Consider the following 14,997-nt stretch of genomic DNA (forward strand, 5'->3'; position numbering starts at 1 on the left):
CTCTGCATCTTTTACAGACAGTAATAGTCTGATTTTGACTTAAATATACAACTCCGATGCAGCCAGCCCCATGTCCTCTCCCACACAACCAGTTCACTCTCCCCCTTGTTCCATTCCAGCCACCGGGACCTTTGGTTGTTCCCACCTCAGGGCCTTTACACCTGCCCCCCCACTTTGTTAATCTTCACTTGAGGATCTATTTTCCATTGATTTTTAGAGAGAGTGGAAGGGAGGGAGGAAGAGAGAGAGACATGGTGTGAGAGGCACACATCGATTGGTTGCCTCCCGCATGCGCCCTGGCAGGCTGCAACCCAAGTACATGCACTTGACCAGGAATCGAAACAGACCCTTTGGTATTGGGCTGGCGCTCTAGCCACGGAGCACACAGGTCAGGGATCACCTACTGCTCTCTGTATCTGACGTGTTCTGATCTCCTAGCTCTTAGAATGCAGTTCAGTGTTTTAATCTCAGTTTAAATGTCCCAACCTCAGAGAGGCCCTGACGCCTGTGGGCACCCTCCCCTTGCGTCTGGGACAGTTGCTCTAGTGCCACGTGGCCAGACTGAAGCTGTAGTTATTCGATGAAACACGCATCTAGGGGTTGCTGGGAAGGTACTTCTGGATGTAGTTAGAGTCTGTGATCACGTTCCCCGCAGAGCAAAGCTGAGGTCTCCCCGAAGACAATCTGCCAGCGGGCGGCTTCCCTCCAGCTGGGCCCCCACCCACCCTGAGGGCTTAGCTCTCCAGCCCCCCAAATTGCTTCAACCCATTCTGAGCAATGAGTCTCAATGCGGACGCCCCGGGCTCCGCCTCTGGTGGGCCTGCGTGAGAAACCAGTCCCGGCCGGTTGATTGTCTTCAGCGAGGGCTGCCAAACTAGGAGATGGAAGTGCAGGGTGCATGGGAAATACATCTAGGAAAACAAACGTGTTTTTTCATCTAAAATTTAGACGTAACTGGATATTCCATATTTGATTTGCGACCCTGCTTGTCCCATTTTGAACTTACGTTGGTTATGGATTTGCTAACTTAATTACTGTCTCCCCACCCCCTGACACAGGGCCGCACGGAGTGGGGATGGATGATATGCAGTGAGTGAGCAGAGGAATGGATTTGTCACCTGCACCTCATGCCTTCTGCCCTGGGAGGCGCAGGTGGCCCTTCACAGGTGTAAGTCAGGTTCTGCGCAGGACCAGGGACCCCTCAGAGCGGCCCTCCTGGGCGGTCCCACTCCCCTGGCGCAGGGTGGCACGGGGGTGTGGTTAGTGTGATTCTGTAACTACTTTAATGAGCAGAGAATGGAAACACAGAAGTGCAGGTAGCGGTGAGAGGCGTGGCTCAGGCCAGTGTAGACACGAGGAGGATGGAACCCGCAGGCGCCCTGCATCCCATCAGAACGGAAGCCTGCGCTGGGCGCTGGGCAGAGGCAGAGGCCCAAGGGCAGAATCCCTGCAGCTCTCGAGAGATGCTGGGCGCTGAATGCGGGACTTACTTTCCAGCGCGACGGAAGGCAGAAAACGCTTTTAAAAAGTGAATCTATTGTTCGTTGGGGACATTGGCTCTTTCTTCTCCTGCAGTTTCGGCCTCAGCTCAGGGGCACCTCCTCCCTGACGCTGCCCTCTGCCCTCTGCCCTCTGCCGCAACCCCCTGAAGCACGTGCCACCGTGTGTGCTGTCATGTGTCACCTGCTGGCAACTCCACTTCCCCTCTAGACTGCAAATTTCCTGAAACAACACGTTTTGTGTCCCCTCCCACACACCCTCACAACATGCCTCGGTGGGACTCAGTCTGAACTGGCAGTTAGAAGGCCTGGTTGGAACCCAGGCTCTGCGTGCACTTTGCCAGCCGACACCTGCCTCTGTCACATGAGCCCAGGTGCGCGGAGGGGTCTCACCGAGGCCCCAGCAGAGGCCGCGATGGGACATGGTTCCTGGGGAGTGTCTTGTTAGCCGGTCCGAGTGGAAGAGACCCAGAGCCTAAGCTTATGGGGACTGAGAGTGTCCCCAGGTTCTGGGGGAACTGCCTATGAACGCTGCTCCCTCCCCACCAGCGGGACTGAGATGTCTGTCCTGGAAGAACCACCCACAGTCCTCCCGCCCCCTGCGGAGCCTGGCACCTCCACGGCCCAGGCCCTGGCACCTCCACGGCCCACGCCCCTGTCGCTGCCTCCAGGCTGGAACCAGCGGGGCCGGGGCGGGGCTGGGCAGGGCCAAAGCTGGGCTTAGAAACAGGTGCGCATGGGCCTGGGCCTGACCGGCTGAGGGCACATTGCTATGGTGACCTGCAGCTTCCAGAGCCATCGTCATCCTGTGGACACCTCTCACGGGCTCAGGGGCTCCTTTCAGTGTCTCATGGAGCATCTCGTCAGCATCACAGCCACAGGTGCCCTCCAAGCCCGCGAGGTGCCACTGTTCTTGAGAGGCCGCGGAGAGTGTCCCCCTGGACCCCACTGCCCGGCTTCTGGGCCAGCCCAGCACTTTGTGTCGACAGAGCTCGGGGTGAGGGGAGGGGGGTGGGGAGACACTGCCCTCTGGCCCTCAGCCTCCCTCCCTGGAAATGCAGCCAGCAGGGTCTGGCCTTGACGGTGAGGTTGGATGAGCTGCCGTGTAGTGCCGCTCCGGGCACACAGCAAGCGCTGTGTCAGGCACTTCACCCTCATCATCACCTTTGAAGAGTTCAGGTGGAGGGTCATCACCTTTGAACCTGCCCTGAGACAGAGGTGCGTGCTCTCCAGAGGGCCCGGTGCACCCACCTCTGTCACATTCTCTCCCCTCACCTCCTCCATTGAAAGTCCACCCAGCTTCCAAACCACCTCCAATACCACTTCCTCCTCCTCACCAGGTGCAGCGGCCTTCACGTCCTCCCGCTCACTGTCCACTTCACTGGCACGTGCGGGGGGGGGGGCGGGGGGTACTGTCACAGCCTGCCTTGGGCAGTGGCTGGGTGGGTGTGTCTTTCTCCCTGGGGACAGGGACCTCATGTATTTTCCATGGCACCATGGCACCAGGTCTTTGATACGATAGGTGTGGAGTCAGTATTTGTTGAAGAGGTGTTACAGGAATTAGGCCTCCTGGAGTCACCAGGGAAATTCGGCCAGAGTAAGTGTGAGATTTGAGAGCCGGAGCTGTCAGACTGTATTGATAGACCAGCCTTCACATCTCCGAAGCGACGCGTTATTACAACGATAAACAACAACACTGCCAGCACTCACTGAGCGCCGGCTGCATGCCGGTGCTACTCTAAACCATTTACACAGAATATGTTCTTGAATGCTCACACTGCCTTGTGACATGTGTTTGAGTTCATTCGCTCACCATCCTAGGGGAGCCTGCTGAGGTCCAGATGACCGGGGAATGTGCCCGAAGACTTACCACTGGCCCGCGGCGGAGCAGGGATTTGAAGCGGGCATCTTGGCTCCCACAGAAGTGGATCCTGAAACAAATATCTGAGTGCTAGCCGTTCACCCGCCAGCTGTCCCCGGAGCCCCGGTGGAGACGGGAAGGGAAGCTGAGGGAGGGCAGCGGGGCACGAGGGAGTGAATGACCACTGGAGCACAGGGCTTTGTCCTCCAGCGCCATTCCTCCTGGGCTGGGGCTGCTCTGAGGGCATGGGCCCCGCACCCAGCCTGGCCTGTGTGGGCGGAGCCTACTCCCTGGGCAGGGAAAGCCCAGGCGTGTGGCACAGCGAGGTGAGTGCGAGGTACGGCGGGGCTCACCTCCCGGCGGACACCAGGCGCTGAGTTCAGAGTTGTCCCTCTCACCAGCCGCGGGCCAGTCCTGCTCACTGAGAGGCTCAGGGGCACAGGCTTCCCAGGTTCTGCCTGCCCACGGCCCCACCTGCCCACGGCCCACAGCCCCGCTGACCCACGGCCCCGCCGGCCCACGGCCCCGCCTGCCCATGGCCCCACCTGCCCATGACCCCACCAGCCCACGGCCCCGCCTGCCCACGACCCCAACAGCCCACGGCCCCACCTGCCCACGACCCCACCGGCCCCGCCAGTACATGGCCACACCTGCCCACGGCCCCACCTTCCCACAGCCCGGCAGCTCCCACGATTAGCACCACCTCCAGTGCCGCCCCCCTGTGTCCTCTTCAGCGCACACATTACCAACGTGAACCCGTAGGCGGCACATTCCCTTTGGAAGGAGCAGGGAGGCGGGGGCAGGTTAGAGACCCGGGCGGAGGGTCTCAGAGGCCCACCACACAGCAGTGGCCACAGACGGAGAGTAAGTCTTGTTTGTTTATTTAGGAAATCTGGGCCTGTGAACCAGCCTGACAAATATCAGAAATAAACTCTCATTTGTGAAATGAAATAAAATTGGTGAAACTCGAGACACCTGGATTGATTGGCGGAAGACGGAGAGAGGTGCCGCACAGGTGTGCAAGCACAGCTGCCTGTGATCCGCCTGGTAACGGGGACCAGAGACAGCCGGCGACGAAGCCCGGGCCCTCCCTCCATCCTCTGCGGGCAGCGCGGCCGGGTGGAGAGCGCAGGCCTGGGACCGCTCCGTCCGGCCCAGTCCTGGTTTGCCAGCAGTGAGGACCTCAGCCTGAGTTATTCAATCGCTCTGAGGCTTGGTTTCCTCACTAATCAAAGGAACAGACACATTAGCACTTGCCTGCTAGGCCTGCAGTGGGCATAGCGGAGCCCGTGCATCAGAAGCTGCCCAGGGCCCAGCAGCGAGCGGCCCGAGAGTCTGACTGAAAACAGCTCCGGGGTTCTTTCTCGGTCCACAGGCTCAGCTCGGGCTCCCCAGGGCCCCCTCCTGGTGCACAGGCCCAGCTTGGGGACCCCAGGGCCTCCTCCTGGTGCACAGGCCCAGCTCGGGCTCCCCAGAGCCTCCTCCCAGTCCACAGGCTCAGCTCGGGCTCCCCAGGGCCTCCTCCTGGTGCACAGGCTCAGCTCGGGCTCCCCAGGGCCTCCTCCTGGTGCACAGGCCCAGCTTGGGGACCCCAGGGCCTCCTCCTGGTGCACAGGCCCAGCTCGGGCTCCCCAGGGCCTCCTCCTGGTGCACAGGCCCAGCTCGGGCTCCCCAGAGCCTCCTCCTGGTGCACAGGCCCAGCTCGGGCTCCCCAGAGCCTCCTCCTGGTGCACAGGCCCAGCTCGGGCTCCCCAGAGCCTCCTCCTGGTGCACAGGCTCAGCTCGGGCTCCCCAGGGCCTCCTCCCGGTGCACAGGCCCAGCTCGGGCTCCCCAGGGCCTCCTCCTGGTGCACAGGCCCAGCTCGGGCTCCCCAGGGCCTCCTCCTGGTGCACAGGCCCAGCTCGGGCTCCCCAGGGCCTCCTCCTGGTGCACAGGCTCAGCTCGGGCTCCCCAGGGCCTCCTCCCAGTCCACAGGCTCAGCTCGGGCTCCCCAGGGCCTCCTCCTGGTGCACAGGCCCAGCTCGGGCTCCCCAGAGCCTCCTCCTGGTGCACAGGCCCAGCTCGGGCTCCCCAGGGCCTCCTCCTGGTGCACAGGCCCAGCTCGGGCTCCCCAGGGCCTCCTCCCGGTGCACAGGCCCAGCTCCCCAGGGCCCCCTCCTGGTGCACAGGCCCAGCTCCCCAGGGCCTCCTCCTGGTGCACAGGCCCAGCTCGGGCTCCCCAGGGCCCCCTCCTGGTGCACAGGCCCAGCTCGGGCTCCCCAGGGCCTCCTCCCGGTGCACAGGCCCAGCTCCCCAGGGCCCCCTCCTGGTGCACAGGCCCAGCTCCCCAGGCCCTCCTCCTGGTGCACAGGCTCAGCTCGGGCTCCCCGGGGCCTCCTCCTGGTGCACAGGCTCAGCTCGGGCTCCCCGGGGCCTCCTCCTGGTGCACAGGCCCAGCTCGGGCTCCCCAGGGCCTCCTCCCGGTGCACAGGCCCAGCTCCCCAGGGCCTCCTCCTGGTGCACAGGCCCAGCTCGGTCACCCCGCAGGCTTGGCTCTGAGGCCACCACGTGGGGCGAGGACGGCGCCTCAGCAAGTTGCCTTCCTTTGGCCGGCCTTGCCTTCAGTTTGTACAGAACCGCAGCGTCTGAGAAGCAGTAAACCTGGTGCCTGCAGACCGAGCTGCCGCTGAAGGCCTGCGTTTTAAAGAAGGCTCTGCCACGCTTAGGGTTCTCAGCTCTTAATTAGCAAGTGAGCACAGAAACCGTCAGATGACCTGCTTGGTGGCCGCACTCCTCGCCTGAGGTGGCTGTGCGTGGGAGCACTTGCAGGCCTGCCCAGCGAAGCTCTGAGGGCAGCCCACAGACCCCCCGAATCCTTCCTGTCAGGACAACTCAGGGCCGGTCCCTGAGGCCTGAGCCGTCCGTTCACCTGAATCCCTGTGTTCTCCCCGCTGCCATAGCCACGGCCGGTGTGACGTGCACGCACCCCCGACCTCATGGCTGACGTCACGGAGGGTACAGGGCACAGCTCCCACGGCTGCTGAGTGTGGGGGGCAAACCGGTGTGCCAGCCCCTCGAGGCCGTGCATCCCCACGGGCTGCCGGGTCACGGGCGCGGACCAGCGCTCAGTGTCCCGTTAGTTACGCTGAAGGGCTGTCCAGGAAGTTGAGGAGACATTAGGAACCTGGCGTACAGTCAGCACTGGCAACCGACAGCTAGGCTCCCTCAGTGTCTCCTGGAGCAGATCCACCTCCCCGCCAGGGCGGTGGGACATGGAGACTATACCACCTCCACCATTAGCTCTGCCCGGTAGGCCACCGCGTGGGATTCCTAGCAGGCGGCTAGGACGGGCAGAGGTGCTGCCGCAAGGAGCACATTCCCTCGCTGGGAGCTGCCCGGCGCTGGCCCTCAGTGGCCTGAGCAGATGGCTGTGGCTGAGGAAAGCTGCCCCCCAGCAAGGCCACACCCCTTTCCCTGGGCTGCTGCATCAATGACTGGTGGACTTGGGATGTAAAGTCCTCACCTCCCACCCACTCAGATGACTCTGAGGTGCTCCTAGCAGAAACCCCTGAGCGCTGAGGCCTTCCTGTGGCCACCTCGCAGCCCCCCTCCCTCCGCCTGCTCCCCCTCCCTCCGCCCGCGCCCCCCCTCCCTCCCAGGTGGTTCTCAAGTACAACTTGCTAATTAAGAGCTCCCTCTCCCTCTTTCAGCCCCGCTCCCTCCGCCTGCTCCCCCCTCCCCCCGCCCGCTCCCCCTTCCCCCCGCCCGCTCCCCCCTCCCCATCTCGCCTCCTCCAGCCCCTTCCCCAGACCTGGATCCCAAGAGGACTTCCTGCTCACCAGCCCCCTCCGCTGGCTCCTGGGAGACCCGCATGCACAGGAGAGAGCTGGAGGTGGAGCACAGCTCAGGTGACTGCGAATGCAGATCTGAGCTCAGGGTGCTGTGGGCTAAACAAATAGTCACACTTTTCTTCCTGCCTCCTCAGGCCTTCTGGCTGCGCTAGTAACCAATCAACAGGCAGGAGCAGAACTCCGTGTCACACAGGCGCCTGGGACCCACTCAGGCCGCTCAGCCCCTACCGCAGGCTGCTGGCTGGATAGTAACCACAAGGAAGGAAGCCAGACACCTAATTAAGCTGACTGCCCAGGAAGGGGCACTTCCCAGACACTCCAGGGGACCTCGCATCCTCCCCCAAGGAGGCTGATCCCCAAGAGGCAGGAAAGAGCACTTTCCAATCTCCTCAGCCAGCAACCAGCTGCTCCCGATTCCTGGGGGGCGGAGAGGGGGGGGCAGGGAGTGATAATGAGGGAATTCCTCTTCTGGGCACCAAGATGCGCTGGGGGCATGCCCACTGGCAGCATGAGGGGCGAGGGGCGGGGACAGCCTGGGGAAAGAATGGGGGGGGGAAGGTTCTGTGATTGGAAGGAAGGCCTGCTCTTCCTGAGCCCCAGGAAACACAATCAAAGCCTCGGGGGGGGGGGGGGGGGTGCCCTGTGCAGCAGAGAGGAGGCTGCAGGGTGGAGCCTCCAGGCTGGCTAACGCCCCGCTGGGGTCCTGGCGCCCCCTCTTGCCAGGGCTAGGCTTCTCCCCCGGGACCGAGCTGAGCTGGGTGTGGGGCAGTCTTTTGTTTTTCTCCGGTAAACCCTGCCCCTCAAATCCTGCCATGTGAGTCCCTAAATGCTTTCCCGGCAGCACCGCGGAGGAGTGCTGCCCTCCGCAGCAGTGACCGTGCTCAGAGACAGGGAGGCCCCATGGCTGTGCGAGGCTTTTCCGGACAAAGGGCAAGGCCGGGGTAGGGAGGATGGGTGTCAGGTTTTAGAAGTGACAAAGAGACTGCAGGTGGTGAGAGTGGAACAGGAGAGTCCCCGAGGCCATGAGAGGCCCTGGGCTTGGGTGTCGAGCCAACAGGCACCTGCGCAGCCCTCCTGTGACCCGGCGGAACCAGGTTAGGCCGAGGCAGCAGCCTACAGCCCTTCCCGAGCAGGGTTCTCTGTCTGAGTCTCTTGGGCAGGGAATGGGGGAGGGTCTAAGGTTCTTCCTGAGGTTTTTGCTTTTTTATAAACAGTTTAAAATCAATGTCCCCCAAAGCAGCTTCAGGGTGCAGAATAGGGTCCCCTCAGGGTCGAGAGTCCTGAGGGTCTTCATGGAAATGCCAGGTGAACTTGAACCAGACCCCCAGGCTCGGGCTGGGATTTCTGTGCCCACCTCCTTCCAGTCCACACGAGGGCACCCCACACTCCAGCCTCAGGGAACTGGCCCAGGGCACCCCTCCTTCCCCAAGTTCTTTTCAAATGTCTTTCCAGAAACCAAATGTCCAGAAACAGGGCTTTCACGGCAGAAGATCACTGAGTCAAGCCTGCTCCTGTCAGATGAGGAAATGGAGGTCAGAGACCGTAGGTACGAGTCCCAGGTCTAAACGGCTCAGTGGTGGGCTGGGACCGAAGCTCAGGTCTGTCCTGAATTCCGACTCCCCGTCTCCCATTGTGAGGGAGGCAGCAAGGTGGGGGAGGGGAGGTAGAGAGACGTGGAGCAAAGACTTTCACTCAGAATTCCCACGGGCCTGCCCGCCAGGTGTCTCAGTGGCCGAGTGTCGTGCGTACACCAAGAAGGTGGTCTGCTCAGGACGTGCACCTGGTTGCAGGTTTGATGCCCCGTCAGGGCGCAAACAGGCGGCAACTAATAGATGTTTCTCTCGCACGTCAAAGTTTCTCTCTCTCTCACATCAAAGTTTCTCTCTCTCCCCAAAACTCATTGAAAACATCTTGTTGGCGAGGATTAAAACACAGCCCCACTGATGAGGGCAACGGTCTGCGTAATAGTAACAAGGACCATCCTTCGTTGAGTGCTTACCACGTGCTGAGGGTCACAGCAAGCACACTGGCTCGGTAAGCATTAGGCTTTAAAGGTGGGTGTTGTTTCACCCCTAGAATACAGAGGGGGATCAGACTCGGAGTGGGAAGTAATTGCTCCAAGACACCCAGCAGCTGGGATCAGTTTCCCCTTAGCGCTCCCTCTCCCCGTGTCATCGACGACCCGGCTCTTTTTCTAGATTCCTGGAGACTTGAACTTCTTTCCCTCGTGCTTCATGCCTTTCCTTTTCAAAACGACTCAGCAGGGGCACAGCTCTCCTGTAACATTTAGAGCACGGGCAGCCAGGACGGTGAAAGAAGGAAGGGGTCAGAGGGCCTGGATTAAAAGAAAAGAAAAGAGAAAGGAACGAAGAAAAGAAAAAACTAAAAAAAAGAGAGAGAAGAAGGACCTGGACTGAAATTCTGACTCTGACCCTTGCTAACTCTGTCCCTGTGTGAGCCTCCAGGACCTCGTTGGCAAAGGAGAAACAGAAAACTGTGGCTATAAGCCCGTCCGTGCTGACAGAGCAGAGCGCCTGGCACGGCGTTAGAGACCCTGCAGGGCCCTCGGCAGCAGCAGGTCCTCAGCACCGGGAGGAGCAAGGCTGGTGCGGAGCGGGTAGTTACTGCAGCAGGAGGAGGGGTGAGGGGGCAGCAACCGATACTCAGGATAGTCAGCCCTGGCCTGTGCTGGTTCCCGCCGGGACAGTGGGGCGAATGCACAGAGCTGGCCTCCGGGCGCTGGCCACGCTGAGCAGCAGGAACCGAGCTGTCGCCTGGAGAGGGTGCGGACTGTGGTCTCAAGCGCTCGTGCACTGACCCTGAGGCAGAGCCGGCCTCTGGGGGTGCTTAGACGACTCTACGTTTGGCTCAGTGTTGTGCTGTCAACATCGTGAAGGTCCCAATAATTCCTGAGCAGGCCCCGTGTTCTCCCTCGGCACTGGCCCACTCGTGATGGAGCCAGTCTTGCTGGACCATGGAGTGCAGCAGAGCGGGGCACCTGCAGCGCCCAGGGGCTTAGCAGGCGGGCCCTCGGTGCATTTCTGACCCGGTCCCAAGTCCTGCTGGCGCTGCTGGCGCTGCTGGGCTACGGACGGCCTTTTTTTTTTTTTTTGAGAACCACTGGTTCTGGGAACCCCAGGTTGGCACAGCAGCTGCACCTCAAAATCCCCAGGGAAGTGCCCGCTCTCCCTGCCCCCAGGTGAGCGGGAGGCTATGGGTGACCCCTGGCTCCGTGTGTTTTCAAAAGCTCCCAGGTGGTTCTCAAGTACAACCAGGACCAAGGCCCATAGGTTTGAGCAGAGTCACGACCTTCTCTCCGGAAAAGGAAGGCAGCAGGCCAGGCCCCTCCTAGTCCCTCTGCGGTGGGAACCCCTAGAGAGGGCCGGAGGCAGGGGTCCAAGGAGCACCCAGACGAGTCTTGTCCTGGGACAACTTGGAAAGCCGTGGGAGTGGCCTTCTTTACTCTGCAGTGTGCACAGGACACACGGCGTCTGTTAGCGGCGATTCTGCACGGTCGGTCTGGGGTGGCGTCCAAGAAGGTACCCGTCTTCCTCGCCCCTGGGCCAGGCTCGGCGGGCAGGACGTGATGTTGGAACAGGGCGTCGCAGGTCTCAGCGCGGCCAGGCCCGGAGACCAGCCCCTCGGGGAAACCGAGGCCCTGCGTGAGGAGCTGCAGCGGGAAGCGTCTCCCGTTACGGGGACAGACCCGCAGTCCCGAGGAAGCCTGACGCGGCGTGAGGTGGAGGGGATTCTTGGCAATGGAATCCACGCGCGCCAGCCCAGCCGCACGCCAGCCCGTGTTTCACAGAGCGCGGCAGCCACCACCGTCCGCCCGGTGGCATCGCGAACCCTGACCCCCAACTGCTGCCCACGCGCTGCTTCTGTGTCTGTCTCCACACTGGCCTGTCAGCGTGCGTGGTGTCTGCTATGCTAGAGCCGGAAATACTTTCAGGGGCCTAGTAAACTGAGGATGGACTGACTACCCTCTGACTTGACCCGAGTTTTACAACCACTCGATGAACGGCACCAGTAATCTTCCTTGTAACTCGGCGGCCGTAGGTCCGCCAGGCCCGGCATTGAGCACATTAGCAGCCAGCGTCCACCCAGTCGTATTTTGGGGGGTTCCAAATGGCAAGCACGCGAGGTGGGGATGCCAGGACAGAGTGCCACAGTTAGCTGGCAGCAAACACCGCCTGCAAATACACAGTTTATTTGGGGCTAAGGGGCATTTGTGGCTAACATGCATCTGAGCATTCCTGCTGACAGAGGAGAAATGGTTTCTTGGTTGCTAGGAAGTAGATTAGTTCCTGGGTCTCACATGTCTCATTGCCTTCTCCCCGCAGCTGGCGATGGTCACATGAGGTGATCGCGGCCGTTAGCTGCCACCCCACAGCGAAGGTGGGCAGCATCCAGTCCAGTCCCCCGCCCCTCGTGAGGCGTGGCAGTGAGCTGGAGCTGGGTGCAAGCAGGCGGGCACGGCTGCAAGTGCAGCCGTGAGGATCGGAGGCTGATGTTCAATATCTGAAAACAATGGCAATTTCATATGCCCAAGATTTTCTGCCAACTGTCATACTTCAAAAGGAGACAGATTGTTGATGCGTATGAGAAATTGGCAACTGGTAACATAACCCAAGTGTTCCTGTTTCCATGTCTACAGCAATTAAATCCCCAAAATATATCTCAGCATTTAACAAAAACTTAGGCTCCTCGAAAAAAATAAATGTTCCCTGTTAGAACCAGTTCAACAATCCAATATTCCCATCCAGAAAGAGGCAACAAGACTAATTCTGCGATGCAGGCACGTGTGAGTGAGACTTCAACACCCCCCCCAACCCCCCACCCCCACCCCCAGCTGGCTACATCCCGAGTGTCCAGGCCGGGGCTCCAGGCGGCCGGACGCTGTGCGCCCTTTTCAGAAATCTGCGTGCTGCCCACTCTGCACGCGGAATTCTGACAAACCGTGAAGTGTGACTGAGTTGTAGGCTCTTGAGATGTCAAGAGGCCCTCACTAGAGGCCTGAGAACAGGGTCTCGTGGTTGCAGGGAAAAGCATGGAGCGGGGCCTGAGCTGGAGCCGAGTGCGGTTCGCTGAGGGCAGCAGGGACTCAGCTGGGAGTAATGGGGCTTCCCTCACGGCCAGGGCCCGCCGACGGGCAGTTCGTGTTTAACTGCTCTGGTCTGCTGCCGCCCCCTGAAAGGGGGGACTGGTTGTGAGGATTCAAGGACAGGATGTAACAAAGCACTGCTTCAGGGCAGGTCTGCAATGAATGCTAGGAGCATTTTCTTCTTCTCTTCTTCCCCAGACTCCACCCCTTTCCATTCAGTCTAGCAAATGCCAAATTCTGCCAAAGACTTAAAATAAGGCCCTATTCTCAGGAGATTTTAGCCTATTAGTCTATTTACCGCCCCCAAAATATTATAGTTGAGGAGACGGGTCTTTCCACAAACCTGGTTAAGGAGTCTATGAAACCTTCGTGATGTGGGCCTTCCTACATTTCCTCTGAAAGGCATACATATTGTGCGACTACAGTACATATGAAAGTTCCGCAGTGTCCCCACCATTGTACCCACCCATCATTCTTTGGACCTGGCTTCTGTAAATGCTGACTTTGACTGCTGTAGCTCATAGATAAACAGCACATTTGTATAAGAATCCTAGGAACCAACTTCAAAAGATACAGACTCCAGCCTGGTCGGTGTGGCTCAGTGGTTGAGTGTCGACCTATGAACCAGGAGGTCACTGTTTGATTCCCAGTCAGGGCACCTGCCCAGGTTGCAGACACAATCCCCTATGGGGGACATGCAGGAGGCAGCGGATCAGTGATTCTCTCTCATTATTGACTAGAGGCCCAGTGCACAAATTTATGCACCAGTGGGGTCCCTCAGCCTGGCCTGTGGGATTGGGCTGAAACTGGCTCTCTGACATTCCCCAAGGGGTCCTGGATTGTGAGAGGGTGCAGGCCAGGCTGAGGGACCCCACTAGTGCATGATCAAGGCCAGGGAGGAATGTGGGAGGTTGGCCAGCTGGGGAGGGACCACAAGAGGGCTCTAGGGCATATCCGGCCTGTCTCGCTCAGTCCCGATTGGCCGGAGCAGCAAGCTAACCTACCAGTCAAAGCATCTTCCCCCTGGTGGACAGTGCACATCATAGTGACTGATCGACCAGTCGACTGCCTGCCCCCTGGTGGTCAGTGCATGTCATAGCGAGCGTTTGAGCAGCCTTAGGATATCATTAGCATATTATGCTTTGATTGGTTGTCCGGTTGTTCTGCTGTTCAATCTATTTACATATTACCCTTTTATTATACACTAGTGTTCCCGTTGCAGGAAAAATCCTGCAATAGGATTTCCTGCTGCACTCTACCCCGCCTCCGTTCCTCCCTTGTCACCCGCCCCGCCTTCTCGGCCAGCCCACCTGCGTTTCCCTTCGCCCCCGGCCCCGCCTCTGCTCCGCCCTTGTCGCCCGCCCCGCCTTCTCGGCCAGCCCGCCTGCGTTTCCCTTCGCCCCCGGCCCCGCCTTCTCGGCCAGCCTGCCTGCGTTTACCTTCGCCCCAGGCCCTGACTTCTCTCCTCCCTTCTCCTCTCCCCCACCCTCCCCCGGCTTGCTTGCTTCTTCGAAGCTTTACTCCCTTCTGCAGCTCTTGGCTTCTTTCGAAGCTGTCTTGATATGCAAATTAGCCGCCATCTTTGTTGGGGTAATTTGCGTACTCGTCCTGATTGGTTGGTGGGCGTGGCTTGGCTGGTGGGCGTTGCTTATGTGTAGCGAAGGTGCGGTCAATTTTCATATTTGTCTATTATTAGATTAGATGACTAGAGGCCCAGTGCATGAAATTTGTGCACGGCGGGGGTTGGGGGGGTCCCTCAGCCAGGCCTGCACCCTTTCCAATCCAGGATCCCTCGAGGGATGTCCGACTGCCAGTTTAGGCCTGATCCCTAACTGTCCTCCCCTGCTGGCCTGATAGCCCTTAACTGCCTCTGCCTCGGCCCCCTGCCACCATGGCTTTGTCCGGAAGATGTCTGGTCTAATTAGCACATTACCCTTTTATTAGTATAGATGTTTCTATCTCTCCTTCCCCTTCCTCTCTGAAACCAATTAAAAAAGATGCAGACTTTGACTTTAGTCATCCCAGTTCTGGGAGAATTGCTGACCTTCAACCATAGAACCAGGATCATGTAGAGCCAGGGGGACAAAGACCAGGATGACACACACCAGGCCCTCACTTGACCAGGTTGGAGGTACTTATTGGAATGGACTGTGTGGCCTGCACACAGATAATTTTTAACCCTTGGTTTCTTTGCTCTGCTTTTTCTCTCCCTCCTTAAGAAAACCTCTGCCTGCACTGAAGTGGGGAAAGATGGGCTTTGGACAAGAGTCCCCATCTTCTCAGGTTACCAGCACTTGAATAAACCTCTTTCCTTGTTCACCTGTCTACGGGGTTTGGCTTTTGTGGTGGCAGGCAGCCGAACCTTGGTGTCAGTTACAAAAGCAGAAAACTGATTCAGTGGTTGAATGGACTTAAAAAGAAGTGAGTTAAGCCCTGGTCAGGCAGCTCAGTTGGTTAGAGTGTAGTCCCAATACTCCAAGGAAGTGATTTAAATTGTGAGCTGTTTGCTGGTACTTATCCAGCCCTAAAAAAACAAGAATCATTGGTGAACACAGCCTTTCCATCACAAGAAGGCGAGTGCCTAATAGTTGTGGAAAAATCACTCTCCCATCTTTATGAGGTAAAAACACCCTGCTCACTGGTAAGAGACTGAAGGAGGTGCAGGAGGCCAGGGAGGCTGGGGTAGCCGGAGAGGCAGGAGG

At 59.4% G+C, this 14,997-nt stretch overlaps 1 long non-coding RNA gene across 1 annotated transcript in view; it reads left to right on the forward strand.

The window, feature by feature from the left end:
* Positions 1-9,161: 9,161 nt before the first annotated feature.
* LOC129147122 (uncharacterized) overlaps positions 9,162-14,997 on the forward strand; it is a 35,526-nt gene continuing 29,690 nt past the window's right edge. The window contains exon 1 of the long non-coding RNA XR_008554452.1: positions 9,162-9,225. This is a non-coding gene — a long non-coding RNA (uncharacterized LOC129147122). The remainder of the gene's footprint in view (positions 9,226-14,997) is intronic.

Source organism: Eptesicus fuscus, chromosome 18 (assembly GCF_027574615.1).
Source record: "Eptesicus fuscus isolate TK198812 chromosome 18, DD_ASM_mEF_20220401, whole genome shotgun sequence".
NCBI classification, from domain to species: Eukaryota; Metazoa; Chordata; class Mammalia; order Chiroptera; family Vespertilionidae; genus Eptesicus; species Eptesicus fuscus.